Source organism: Elephas maximus, chromosome 3, assembly GCF_024166365.1.
Source record: "Elephas maximus indicus isolate mEleMax1 chromosome 3, mEleMax1 primary haplotype, whole genome shotgun sequence".
Classification (NCBI taxonomy): domain Eukaryota; kingdom Metazoa; phylum Chordata; class Mammalia; order Proboscidea; family Elephantidae; genus Elephas; species Elephas maximus.
In genome coordinates this window covers 148831801-148845920 of record NC_064821.1, presented here as the reverse complement: position 1 = coordinate 148845920, position 14120 = coordinate 148831801, and the positions used below count along the sequence as shown (strand labels likewise).

Genomic DNA, 14120 nt, shown 5'->3' with positions numbered 1-14120 from the left:
TGTTTACTTCCAAGTCTGAGCTCGCAGTCAATTATCTGTAAATATTTTATAGGATAATAGGTCAGATTTCTAAAGAGTTAAATTGGTTGTTCAGGCCATTATGAACACTATAGCTTAATTTTTGTAAAAGGAATCCTTTCACATTGCCATGGGACCAGTATTAATTACTTCTCTCCTGTGGTCGCTTATGGAAGCTTTTAAAACAGGTACACGGATACTCTATCACCATACATTAATTAGGATTACATATGAGAGCTTCTAGATTATATATGGGATGATTCTAGAAACAAAGTGAACATTAAGAGGATTTGTGCGAACTTTTTCTAAATAGATGGTTAATATATTCTTTGCTTAAGTAAATGTTAAATTGCTCTGCGATTAACACCTCTTTTGTTTCCCTTGTCTCAAGCTGTCTTTCATCCAATGTCTGAAAACAGGCGTGGCGTGTCATTGATTTTTTCCGGTTTTATTTATTTACTTATTTTTTACAGTAGGAGGGTAAATCCATTATTTCATCATGGCTGAACCAGAAGTTTCTATGAAATTTTGAATTCTATTTCTTTACACTAATCATAAGGATTATCTTAATTAAATATTCAAGAATTAAGACAGCTGTAAGAACTGAGTCATATCATAGCCCCCCTTCAGCTATAGTCCATTGATCTTCCACCATGAGGGCAACCATGACTATCTCCTTTCCCCTCCCTCGTTTGCTGCCACCACCAGCTCCCTTAGCATCTCCTCTGAGTTTGTGGTACAAGACTTTTGTTTTTCTCACAACTGTGGTCCAGTCAAGGTTTATAAAGACTTCTCTCTATAAATCCTTTCAGCTTCAAATTCAGCTTCTACTTGCTGTCGTTGTGTGCCATTGAGTTGATTAGTACACATAGCCACCCCGTGATGTTTCCTAGGCTGTAATCTTTCTTTTTTTTAAGCAATTTTTTTACTTTTTAAAAAATTTTATTTACTTATTTTGCTGTTGTTGTTGAGAATATACACAGCAAAACATGAATGGATTCAACAATTTCTACATACACAATTCACTGACATTGATTACATTACTCAGGCTGTACAACCATTCTCACTCTCCTTTTCTGAGTTGTTCCTCCCCCATTAACATAAACTCACTGCCCCCTAAGTTTCTATCTAATCTTTCAAGTTGCTGTTGTTAATTTGATCCCTTATGGATAGTTCTTAGAAGAGCATAATACTCAAGGCAGACAGTTTTTACCAGTTAAGCCAAACTATTTTTTTTTTATTGTTTGGTTTAAAGATTTCAGGGATATTTTTGGTTTAAGGTTTAAAGATTATCTCAGGACAATAGTTTAAGGGGTTCCTCCAGGCTAGGCTGTAATTGTTACAAGAGCAGATTGCCAGGTCTTTTTTCCCCTCAGAGCAGCTGGTGGGTTCCAACCAGCAACCTTTTGGTTAATAGCACTAACCGTTAACTGAGCACTTAAGTATTGCTCCACCAGGGCTCCTTTCAGCTCCTACTACTATTAACTCACTCTCTGTAGTTCACACTCAAACTCTTGAAGAGACAATCTAATCACTCCTCCTTTCTGGGAAAAGCTTTTTGGGTCAGACTACCAGCTAGGTTTCATACCAGCCTGTGGATTGGATGTCCTGGGTCAGCTGTCTCCCACAAGTTCATCAGCTATGGCAAGGGAAAGCAGATGGAGAAGATAGGTGAGTTGGTCACATTATGCAGAGCATAGTCACCCAGGAATGCTCATTCATTAGGAGCCATAGTCAAAGGATTTATGCTAGAAGAAGTTGCTGACTCCGTCGCTGAGATTGGCCTATAACAGCGATTTACTTATAAATCTACCCCTTCTTCTAAACGCAAGCGTTTTGAGGACAGAGACCATGTTTTAGGCAGTTTTTAATGCTAGTACCCAGCACATTGCTTGGCACATAGTAGGTTCCCAATACATATTTACTCAACAAATGAATGAATTGAAAACTTGTCTTGCCTCCCCTAACTAAACTAATAGTTCCTTTGATTGGCACCAGAGTTTAACATACATCATTAAAATTAACAAGTGACAAGACAACCTTGGGTATTGTTTTAAGAACTGTCATTTTAAAAAATAATTCAGGTATTAGTAGAAGTGTTTTGGTATTTTGCTTTAATGATTTTAATTAGCATTCTTATCAATTCTTAATCTGTACCTAACAGCTCTGAAGTGACCTGTAAAAAGAATTTGTTTCTCGTGCACCTTAAGTACTCCCCAATTAACAACTTAAAAAATACTACGTTAGTTTGTTATTTCTTAATTTGTCTGAATAAGTAATGTTTTATAACCGTTCTCTGTTAATGAGAATCACTTTGTGCAGATAGTTAGGTGTGTACTTAAGTATATGTTGACTTCCCTCTGAACTAATGAGTCATTGACCCTGAAGCTGGAGCTGGGCTGGCTTGCGCTATAGAGAGCTTAATCGTTTCCATGGTAACGGAGCCTTCTTGCCTACTACATCTCCCCACATATTTGTTACATTTAAAGCAGGAAATCATTATTTACTTCAGATTTAACATTTAAACATATTTTCCAGGGCACACATCCTTAACTTCAGCCATTCTTGTGTTTAAAACATTAATAGCAAGAATAAAAATTGGTTATAAGTAACACCTGATGAAATAAAAAATTGATCTGCCAGTTCTATGGTATTTTAGGATTCAATTATTTTTTCTAATTTTTGCATCTCAATTATCAAGATGTTGGATTCAAAATGTACTTAATCAACTAGCTAACTGATGATTCTTACATATTTTGAAAAGGCAAGCAGTCAGTAACATTATATTTTTTAATTTAAAATATGTTTGGCTATCAAAAAAGTAATTCCTGCTCATTGTAGTACAATTAGAAAAGAAAGATAGGCAAAAAGAAGAACATTTAACAATCCAGTAATCTCCCTTCTCTATGATTTATTATGTATCTTTCCAGGCCTTCTCCTGTATGTACATGCATGGGCACAGTAGTGGTAGAGCAAGGGGGAGAGAAATCCACCCCCCAATACATTTTTTTTTTATTTAACAATAAATACATGGGAACATGTCTTCATGTATATTAATTAGTGTCACTTTTATTTGTTGAATTTTGTGGATGTTCTGTGGAATGAATTTACCCTATTTTATTTCACCAGTCCCCTTTATGTTGGGAAAGAAAGAGAGGAAGGAGGAGAAGGAAGGAGGGTGAGAGAGAGAGAAAAAACAGCAATGAACATCTTGTAGCTAAGTCTTTGCATAAATCAGTAATTATTTCCTTAGCATACATTTCTTGAAGTGGATTTGCTGGTTAAGATAGGCACGTTTAGAAATTTTGTCAAAGAGCTCTCCGGAATGGATGTAATATCCTCTCTAAAAGTGCATATTATTTTTTAAATAATCCTTACCAATCATATAGGCAAAAAACGTTGTCTTAATGTTGTTTTAACTTGTGTTTTTTTTTATTACTGATAAAATTGACATTTTTCAAATCTTTATTGACCCTTTTTATTCCTTCTTTTGTCAATTGCTTGTGGAAGTACTTTGCCCCTTTTTCTATTTGACTTTTTATGATTTGTAAGACTTCTTAATCCTTTGTCACTTTCTTTTCTTTCTAGCTTAGCATTTGCCCTTTAATTTTTAGTGATTTCTGAAGCAACCGTTTTCATTTGTTATATATTTTCAACTATTAATTTTTTGCTTTATGTTTCATGCAATATAATCCCCACCCCACGATTATACATTTTTCTTTATCTTCTAGAAATTTTATGGTTTCATTTTTATATTAAAATTTTTAATCAACAAGAATTTATTTTGACACATGGTGTATTTTTTTCTTTCAAACAATTAGCCAGTGACCTCTTCATTTATTGTATAATTTATGCTTTGCTTTGTTGTTGTTGTTGTTAGGTGCCGTCGAGTCAGTTCCGACTCATAGCGACCCTATGCACAACAGAACGAAACACTGCCCGGTCCTGCACCATGCTTACAATCATTGTTATGCTTCAGCTCATTGTTGCAGTCACTGTGTCAGTCCACCTCCTTAAGGGTCTTCCTCTTTTCCGCTGCCCCTGTACTCTGCCACACATAATGTCCTTCTCCAGGGACTGATCCCTCCTTACAACATATCCAAGGTATGTAAGACGCAGTCTCGCCATCCTTGCTTCTAAGGAGCATTCTGGTTGTACTTCTTCTAAGATAGATTTGTTCATTCTTTTGGCAGTCCATGGTATATTCAATATTCTTCACCAATACCACAATTCAAAGGTGTCAATTCTTCTTCGGTCTTCCTTATTCATTGTCCAGCTTTCACATGCACATGATGTTTTTGAAAATACCATGGCTTGGGGCAGGTGCACCTTAGTCTTCAAGGTGACATCTTTGCTCTTCAACACTTTGAACAGGTCCTTTGCAGCAGATTCACCCAATGCAATGCGTCTTTTCATTTCTTGACTGCTGCTTCCATGGCTGTTGATTGTGGATCCAAGTAAAATGAAATCCTTGACAAATTCAATCTTTTCTCCATTTATCATGATGTTGCTCATTGGTCCAGTTGTAAGGATTTTTGTTTTATGTTGAGGTGTAATCCATACTGAAGACTGTGGTCTTTGATCTTTATTAGATGAAGAAATAGAAGATTTTTATCAGCTGCCGCAGTCTGAAATTGATTGAACATGCAATCAAGATGCATTGATAATTACTGGCAATTGGAATGCAAAAGTTGGAAACAAAGAAGAAGGATCAGTAGTTGGAAAATATGGTCTTGGTGATAGAAACAATGCCGGAGATCGAATGATAGAATTTTGCAAGACCAACGACTTCTTCATTGCAAATATCTTCTTTCACCAACATAAACGGCGACTATACACATTGACTTTGCCAGATGGAACACACAGAAATCAAATTGACTATCTGTGGAAAGAGACGATGGAAAAGCTCAACATCATCAGTCAGAACAAGGCCAGGGGCCGACTGTGGAACGGACCATCAATTGCTCATATGCAAGTTCAAGCTGAAACTGAAGAAAATCTGAGCAAGTCCACGAGAGCCAAAATATGACCTTGGGTATATCCCACCTGAATTTAGAGACCATCTGAAGAATAGATTTGATGCATTGAACACTAGTGACTGAAGACCAGACGAATTGTGGAATGACATTGAGGACATCATCCATGAAAAAAGCAAGAGGTCACTGAAAAGACAGGAAAGAAAGAAAAGACCAAGGTGGATGTCAGAGGAAACTCTGAAACTTGCTCTTGAGTGTCGAGCAGCTAAAGCAAAAGGAAGAATTGATGAAGTAAAGGAACTGAACAGAAGATGTCAAAGGGCCTCTCGAGAAGACAAAATAAAGTATTATAATGACATGTGCAAAGAGCTGGAGATGGAAAACCAAAAGGGAAGAACACGCTCGCAGTTTCTCAAGCTGAAAGAACTGAAGAAAAAATTCAAGCCCCGAGTTGCAATAGTGAAGAATTCCAAGGGGAAAATATTAAATGATGCAGGAAGCATCAAAAGAAGATGGAAGGAATACATGAAGTCATTATACCAAAAAGAATTAGTCGATATTCAACCATTTCAAGAGGTGGCATATGATCAGGAACCGATGATGCTGAAGGAAGAAGTCCAAGCTGCTCTGAAGGCACTGGCGAAAAACAAGGCTCCAGGAATTGATGGAATATCAATTGAGATGTTTCAACAAACAGATGCAGCACTGGAGGTGCTCACTCGTCCATGCCAAGAAATATGGAAGACAGCTTCCTGGCCAACTGATTGGAAGAGATCCATATTTATGCCTATTCCAAGAAAGGTGATCCCTCTGAATGTGGAAATTATAGAACAATATCATTAATATCACATGCAAGCAAAATTCTGCTGAAGATCATTCAAAAACGGGTGCAGCAGTATATCGACAGGGAACTGCCAGAAATTCAGGCCGGTTTCAGAAGAGGACGTGGAACCAGGGATATCATTGCTGATGTCAGATGGGTCCTGGCTGAAAGCAGAGAATACCAGAAGGATGTTTACCTGTGTTTTATTGACTATGCAAAGGCATTTGACTGTGTGGATCATAACAAACTATGGATAACACTGCAAAGAATGGGAATTCCAGAACACTTAATTGTGCTCATGAGGAACCTTTACATAGATCAAGAGGCAGTTGTTTGGACAGAACAAGGGAATACTGAGTGGTTTAAAATCAGGAAGGGTGTGCATCAGGGTTATATTCTTTCACCATACCTATTTAATCTGTACGCTGAACAAATAATACGAGAAGCTGGACTGTATGAAGAAGAACGAGGCATCAAGATTGGAGGAAGACTCATTAACACCCTGCGTTATGCAGGTGACACAACCTTGCTTGCTGAAAGTGAAGAGGACTTGAAGCACTTACTAATGAAGGTCAAAGACCACAGCCTTCAGTATGCTTTCCTTAGTGGTTAGGAATGCCGGTTTTATAATCTATCAATCTGAGTTTGAATAATGTTGAATTATAACATGAAAATATAAAAATGCCCCACAGATATAACCATTTCCCCTCTCTGTTAGTTGCCCAGGGCTTCTTCTAAGGCTATTTCCAGTCAGCAGTGTGGAAAGGTGAAGAGGTGTCAGTTGAAATGTCAGAAAGATGCTGAATAAATTGATGACTTTTTTTTTTAATTGGAAAATGTTATAAATATTTTATAATAATGCTACTGCTAATGTAGGCTTGTGTTGTTGTTAGGTATTCTAATCTACACTTTTTTATGCTGTACATCCGGGCTGTAATGACATATATGTTATGGTCATATTTTGCTCACTAACTCAATAAAATATTATTAATGTATGACAAATGTATGATGTGTGCATAAATGTATGTATTTATGTGTTCATGTGTGTATGTATTTATTATTCTCTTATTCAGAAGTGAAATATTACTTGTGTATTTAAAATGCTTGACAAATTTCATACATGGGCAACTGTATGTGATCAGTTCATAGATCTTAAAGCTAAATATATCAATCCATGTTTTTTTTTAATATAGTCAACATAATTACTCCACAAAATTAAAAACAACTTTGCTATCCTTTAAACTGAAGCTGTAAACACATGGAAAAGGATTCATGTAAAGGATGGATTTATCTTGTATTTAAATTGTCCTTTTCTCTCAAACAAAAATACGATTTTCTGATCTAGACAGTAAGTGTAGTTTTAGTTTGAGTAAATGTGACGGGTTTGATGCTGAATACTGAAAACCAAGATTTACCTGGGAACAATGACTTTCTCAACCACTCTGCCTGTAATTTAGCCACAATTAAGCCATTTACAATTAGGTTCTCCTGAACCTAATTAGTCCATGTACTATCTAATTGTGGTAAACATTGGCCTTAACCATGATGATGATTTCCGTCAAATTACACAGCAAAGCTCATAAGGGTAAGTCTGTAGAATTTTATGTTAGGCCATTCCAAAGATTAATGTATGTAACTAGTTTTCTTTCCCTACGTAAATTCTAATAAGGTACTTTTAGAGATATTTTGGTGCACTTGACAAATGTTAAAAATAATACTTACTGTAAAAAACAAAAAAAAAAAATCAAGATTAAATCCTATGTGTGAGCCTGACTGAAAAAAGAGCTACACTGTGATTACCAAGAAAATGGTCTGCAAATTGCTCAAGCAGAATCTTTGAAACCTGTTCTTTTCCCAGTGCTCATTTACAGTGAAGAAAACAAGCCAGGTGGCAGGGGAATTTAGCCTGAAGTAAAGTTTATTTTCTCCCCCTGAGAGACAAATTTGATTTTATCTCTTGGCTCATATTACAAAGTGTGGCTGTTCTCCAAATCAGCACTTCAGGATAATTTTTTTTACACGTCTCTCATTCCCTTTCTTTTAACCATGCTTCTACAGTGTATTGAAAATACCTACCACTCTATTTCCATTTTTGAGGAGCCCTGGTGGCACAGTGGTTAAACACTCAGCTGCTAACCCAAAGGTCGATGATTCGAACCTACCAGCAGCTCCTTGGGAGAAATACATGGCAGTCTGCTTCTATAAAGATTACAGCCTTGGAAACCCTATAGGTTTGACATGAGTCGTAATCGACTTGACAGTGATAAGAATTCCCATTTCCATGGGTCTGTCATAGGTCATTTCTCATTTCACCTACTCTAACTTCCTGTTCTATAACAATTATCTCTTGATCAATTCTCTTGACATTTCTTGTAAAACCTAGACTTTATGTGCTAGGCTTAAGAAAACTAGTAGATACTCTTTCTTTTGGTAGTTTTCCTGACTTCACTCCTGTTCCCTATCATGCTGTCTTTTGATTGTTCCAGCCTTGTTTTCTTTCCTGATCTGTCCTCTTCAATTCACAGTCATCATTATGATCCCATAGGTCAGCCTTGCTGCTCACCATCAAAGGCCAGGAAGGCAGATTTGTGGACCACACATTGCTATCTTCAGCTTATGGCTAATTCAGATTCTTTTTATTGGAAGATCAACAAACACAGGAACTATGTCCATTACGTACACCACTGTACTTACAATGCCTATTACAGAATGCTGAACAAATTTTTGTGCAAATTAATACATTCAATAGTGTGATGGTTAAGATCGTGTGTCAACTTGGCTGGGCCGTGATGCTCAGTGTTTATATGTGATCACCCCCATATGGGATCTGTTGTGAGTAGCCAATCAGTTGAAAGGGAGTTTCCTTGGGCATGTGGCCTGCATCAGAATATAAGTGGACGTTCTGGCTTTTGTCTGCTCTAGATCCTGCAGCTGGTTCCTGTTTGTCTGACCTTCACTTCTTGGGACTTGAGCTAGCAGCTTACCTGCCGATCTTGGGAGTCCTCAGTCTTCACAGCCTGTGAGCAAGAACCCTGCTCTCCGACCACCTGATCTTGGGTTTGCCAGCCCCTGTGTCTATTTGAATCAGGAGAAGTCTCTATCCTGACCCACAGACTTGGGACGTTCCAGACTCTACAACCATATGAGTGGTTTATTTTTACAGGTTTTGCTTTTCTAGAGAATCCAGCCTAAGACATTTGGTATCAAGAGTGGTTCCAGAGAAACAAAATTGTAAGGATGAGTTTTCTAAACTGGCTTCAAGTCTGGTTAGACTTAAAGATATTGACGACTCTGCTTCCAGCAGTAAAGAGGGCATTGCTAATCCAAGGCATGAGGTGGCAATACAAACACGCAAAATTTCGTCACCAGTAGATCAGGTATTGATGAAAGGCGAGACTCTGGGTAAACACGTGTGTAATATCTTTCTATGGTTTTGTCGGGCTTAGAAGTATAAGGAAGCCCGTTGTTTGGTCCTACTTTCACTAGACAAACTGGTGAAAGAAAGAGATATGCTCAGGGCTTCAGAGTCAAAGCTCAAGTACCACATAAATGACCTCAAAGTTTCCACTTGTGCTTTGAAAGGAAGCCTTATTTCTTGTAGTAACAGAGCTGATATTGCCGAAAAACAGTCTTGTGGACGAGTAGCTGAGTTACAATGCCAGCTCAATTGCCAACCTCAAGAGGTGTCTGAAGTTAAAGTAAGGGCATTGATTGGGAAAAAATGGGATCCTGAAACTTGGGGTGGGGACATATGGGCAGATAATCAGGAAGCTGGAGACACTGAGCCCCTAAATTCCATTGAATCATTCTGCCAGCAGAACTACTCCCATCTGAAGAGATTACTTCATGTTTGTCTGCTAAACCACCCTGCTCAGAAAAACCATTAGCCCCTCCACTCCCATCTAATGAGATTAGCCCTAGCCCAGCTACCTCTAAACAGCCTTTGCCTGAGTCATTGCCTGGAGCATCGCCTGAAGCAGATACTTTACAAGACAATGATAAACATTCTCAAAACAATTCCACTTACAGACTCTGGCTTCTAGACCTGTAACTAGATTAAGTTAGAGTAAGCCCTAAAAGGTGAAGTAAAAATTGTGACCCTGGAGGAGGTTTGCTACACTCCAAAAGAACTGCTTGACTTTTCTAAAAGGTATAAACAGAAACCTGGGGAATATGTGTGAGAATGGATATTAAGGGTGTGGGATAATGGTGCAAGGAACATAAGGATGGATCGGTCTGAGTTTATTGATATGGGTCTACTAAGCACAGACTCTTCATTCAATGTTTCAGCTCGAGAAGTTAGGAAAGGATCTAATAGTTTATTTAGTTGGGTTGCTCAAGCATGGATTACATGGTGGCCTACACTAAATCAAGTTGAAGTACCAGATCTGCTTTGGTATACTGTAGAGGGTATCCAAACCCTTAGGGAAGTTGGCACACTAGAGTGGATTTATCAGGTTATACCACAGACCCACACATGGAATGCCCAGAGGACACACCTTTTACCACAACTGTGAGGAAAAAGTTTGTGAAGAGAGCCCAAATATCCTTGAAGACTGCTGTGATTGCTATTTTATGTAAATCAGATTCGATAGTGGGAGCTGCCCTAACTGAATTAAGACACTTAACTACAATGGGGTGATTGGACCTTGAGGTAGTAGGAGCCAAGTGGCAGTACTCAATCGACAAAGACAAGGTGGATATGGTTACAGTAATGGACAGCAGGGTCAAAGCAGTAATCAGAATAGTCTGACACATATGGTCTTATGACACTGACTACTTAGTCATGGTGTCCTTAGGAGTGAAATAGATAGGAAATCTACTAAATATGTACTTGATCTGTACAAATGAATGAATTCTAGGTCAAGTGAACAGCAGTCTAACTCGAATCGTGTGAATAGAGAGTCACGGCTCCTCAATCAATTCCCAGACTTGAGCGAACTTGAAGACCCACAACTCCTTAAATGAAGGGGAGGCTGCGTCCCCTTGAGAAAGGCCACCAATACGCTGCCCAAAATTTATGCTGTTAATCTCTCTCCCAGCCTTCCCCAAAGGGAATCTATGGCCTTTTACGACAGTGACTGACCACTGGGGAAAAAGAAATAATCAGACATTTCAGGGATTACTGAATACTGGCTCTGAACTGACACTAGTTCCAGGAGACCCAAAACGTCACTGCGGCCCACCAGTCAGAGTGGTGGCATATGGAAGCCAGGTTATTACTGGAGTCTTGGCTCGTGTCAGTCTCACAGTAGGTTCAGTGGGTTCCCAGACCTATCCTGTAGTGATTTCCCCAGTTCCAGAATGCATAATTGGAATAGATATACTCAGCAACTGGCAGAATCCCCACACTGGATCCCTGACAAATGGAATAAGGGCTATTATGGTAGGAAAAGCCAAGTGAAAGCCATTAGAGCTGCCCCTACCTAGAAAAATAGTAGACCAAAGGCGATACTGTGTTTCTGGAGATATTGCAGAGATTACTGCCACCATCAAGGATTTGAAGGATGCAGGGTGGTGATTCCCACCACATCCCCATTCAACTCACCTATTTGGCCTGTGCAGAAAACAGATGGACCCTGGAGAATGACAGTAGATTATTGAAACTTAACAGGGTGGTGACTCCAATTGCAGCTGCTGTTTCAGTTGTAGTTTCATTTGCTTGAGCAAATTAATACATCTCCTGGTATCTGGTATGCAGCTATTGACCTGGCTAATGCCTTTTTCTCCATACGTGTTTCGAGGGACCATCAGAAGCAGTTTGCCTTCAGCTAGCAAGGCCAGCAATACACCTTCAGTTGCCTATCTCAGAGCTACATCAATTCACCAGCCCTATGTCATCAGGGAACTTGATCACCTTTACCTTCCACAAGACGTCACACTGATCCTTTACATTACATTATGTTGATTGCACTTAGTAAGGAAGAAGTGTCAATGACTCTGGACTTATTGGTAAAATATTTGCACGCTAGAGAGTAGGAAATTAATCCCACAAAAATTAAGGCACCTTCCACCTCAGTGAAATTTCTAGTGGTCCAGTGGTGTGGGGTGTGTTGAGATATTCCTTCTAAAGTGAAGGATAAGTTATTGCATCTGGCTGCTCCCACAACTAAAAAGGAGGCACAACGCCTAGTGGGCCTCTTTGGATTTTGGAGGCAACATATTCCTCACTTGGGTGTGCTACTCCAGCCTATTTATCAAGGGACTTGAAAAGCTGCTAGTTTCGAGCGGGGTCCAGAAGAAGAGAAGGCTCTGAAAGAGGTTCAGGCTGCTGTGCAAGCTGTTCTGTCACTTAGGCCATATGATCTGGCTGATCCAATGGTGCTTGAAGTGTCAGTGGCAGATAGAGATGCTGTTTGGAGTCTTTGGCAGGCCCCCATTGGTGAATCACAGCGCCAGCCCTTAGGATTTTGGAGTAAAGCCCTGCCATCCTCTTCAGATAACTACTCTCCTTTTGAGAAACAGCTTCTGGCTTTTTACTGAGCCTTAGTAGAGACTGGATGCTTAACCATGGGACACCAAGTCACCATATGGCCTGAGGTACCCATCCTGAACTGGGTGTTGTTTGACCCACAGAGTCATAAAGTTGGATGTGCACAACAGCACTCCATCATTAAATGGAAGTGGTATATACGAGATCGGGCCTGAGCAGGACCTGAAGGCACGAGCAAATTGCATGAGGAAGCGGCTCAAATGCGCATGGTCTCCTCTCCTGTCACATTACCTTCCATCTCCCAGTCTGCACCTATGGCCTCATGGGGAGTTTTTTGTAATTAGTTGACTGAAGAAAATTCATGCCTGGTTTACAGATGATTCTGTGCGATATGCAGGCACCACTCGAAAGTGGACAGCAGCAATACGGCCTCTTTCTGGGACTTCCCTGAAGGACAGTGGTGAAGGTGAAGGGAAATCCACAGAACTTCAAGCAGTGTACCTGGTTGTTCACTTTGCTTGGAAGGAGAAATGGCCAGATGTGTGTTTGTACACTGATTCATGAGCTGTGGCCAATGGGTTGGCTGGATAGTCAGGGGCTTGGAAGGAAAATGATTGGAAAATTGAAGACAAAGATTTATGGGGAAGAACTATGTAGACAGGCCTCTCTGAATGGGCCAAAGAAGTGAAGATATTTTTTTCTCATGTGGCCTTAGCAGAGGAATATTTTAATAATCAAGTGGATAGAATGATGTGTTCTGCGGAAACCATTCACCCTTTTTCCCCAGCTACTCCTGTCATTGCTCAATGGGCTCATGAAAAAAGTGGCTATGGTGGCAGGGATGGAAATTTTGCATGGGCCCAGCAATGTGGATTTCCACTCACCAAGGCTGACTTGGCTACAGCCACTACTGAGTGCCCAATCTGCCAGCAGCAGAGACCAACACTAAGTCCCCGGTATGGCACCATCCCTCGAGGTGAGCACCCAGCAACCTAGTGTCAAGTTGATTACATTGGACCACTTCCATCATGCAAAGGGCACCATTTTGTCCTTACTGGAATGGAATGGAATGACACTTACTCTGGATTTGGATTTGCCTTCCCTGCGCGCAATGCCTCTGCCAAAACTACCATCCGTGGACTTACGGAATGCCTTATTCACCGTCATGGTATCCCACGCAGCATTGCCTTGGATCAAGGGACTCACTTCACAGTAAATCAAGTACAGTGGTGGGCCCACATTCATGGGGTTCACTGGTATTACCCATGTTCCTCATCATCCTGAAGCAGCTGGCTTAATAGAAAGTTGGAATGGACTGCTAAAGACACAGTTACAGTGCCATGTAGGTGTCAGTACCCTCCAGGGTTGGGGCACTGTTCTCCAGGAGGCTGTATATGCTCTAAACCAGCATCCAATATATGGTACTGTTTCTCCCATAGCCAGGGTTCATGAGTCCAGGAATCAAGGGGTGAAAATGGGAGTGGCATCACTCACTATTACCCCTAGTGACCCACTCACAAGATTTTTGCTTCCTATCCCCATGACCTTATGCTCTGCAGGTCTAGAGGTCTTAGTTCCGAAGGGAGGAATGCTCCCACCTGGAGACACATCTCTGATTCCACTGAACTGGAAGCTAAGAATGTCACCTGGCCACTTTGGGCTCCTTATGCCTCTGGATCAATAGGCAAAGAAGGGAGTTACCATACTGCTGGTGGGCCTGATCCTGATTACCAAAAGGAATTTGGATTGGTGTTACATAATGGAGGTAAAGAAGAGTATGTCTGGAATGCAGGAGACCCATTAGGGTGTCTCTTAGTATTACCATGTCCTGTGATTAAAGTCAATGGAAAACTACAGCAACCCAATTCTG

General features: G+C 40.1%; 1 protein-coding gene across 3 annotated transcripts in view; it reads left to right on the top strand.

The window, feature by feature from the left end:
• Positions 1-12569, top strand: part of CCDC18 (coiled-coil domain containing 18) — a 198758-nt gene extending 186189 nt beyond the window's left edge. For 2 of the 3 annotated variants that reach the window (XR_007516706.1, XM_049879760.1), the window contains one exon: positions 8740-12569. The gene's annotated coding sequence lies outside the window, so the exon portion shown is untranslated. Of the gene's footprint in view, positions 1-3898; positions 3918-8739 lie in introns of those variants that run through there. The other variant, XM_049879761.1, reaches the window with a different exon arrangement.
• The last annotated feature ends 1551 nt before the right edge of the window (positions 12570-14120 follow it).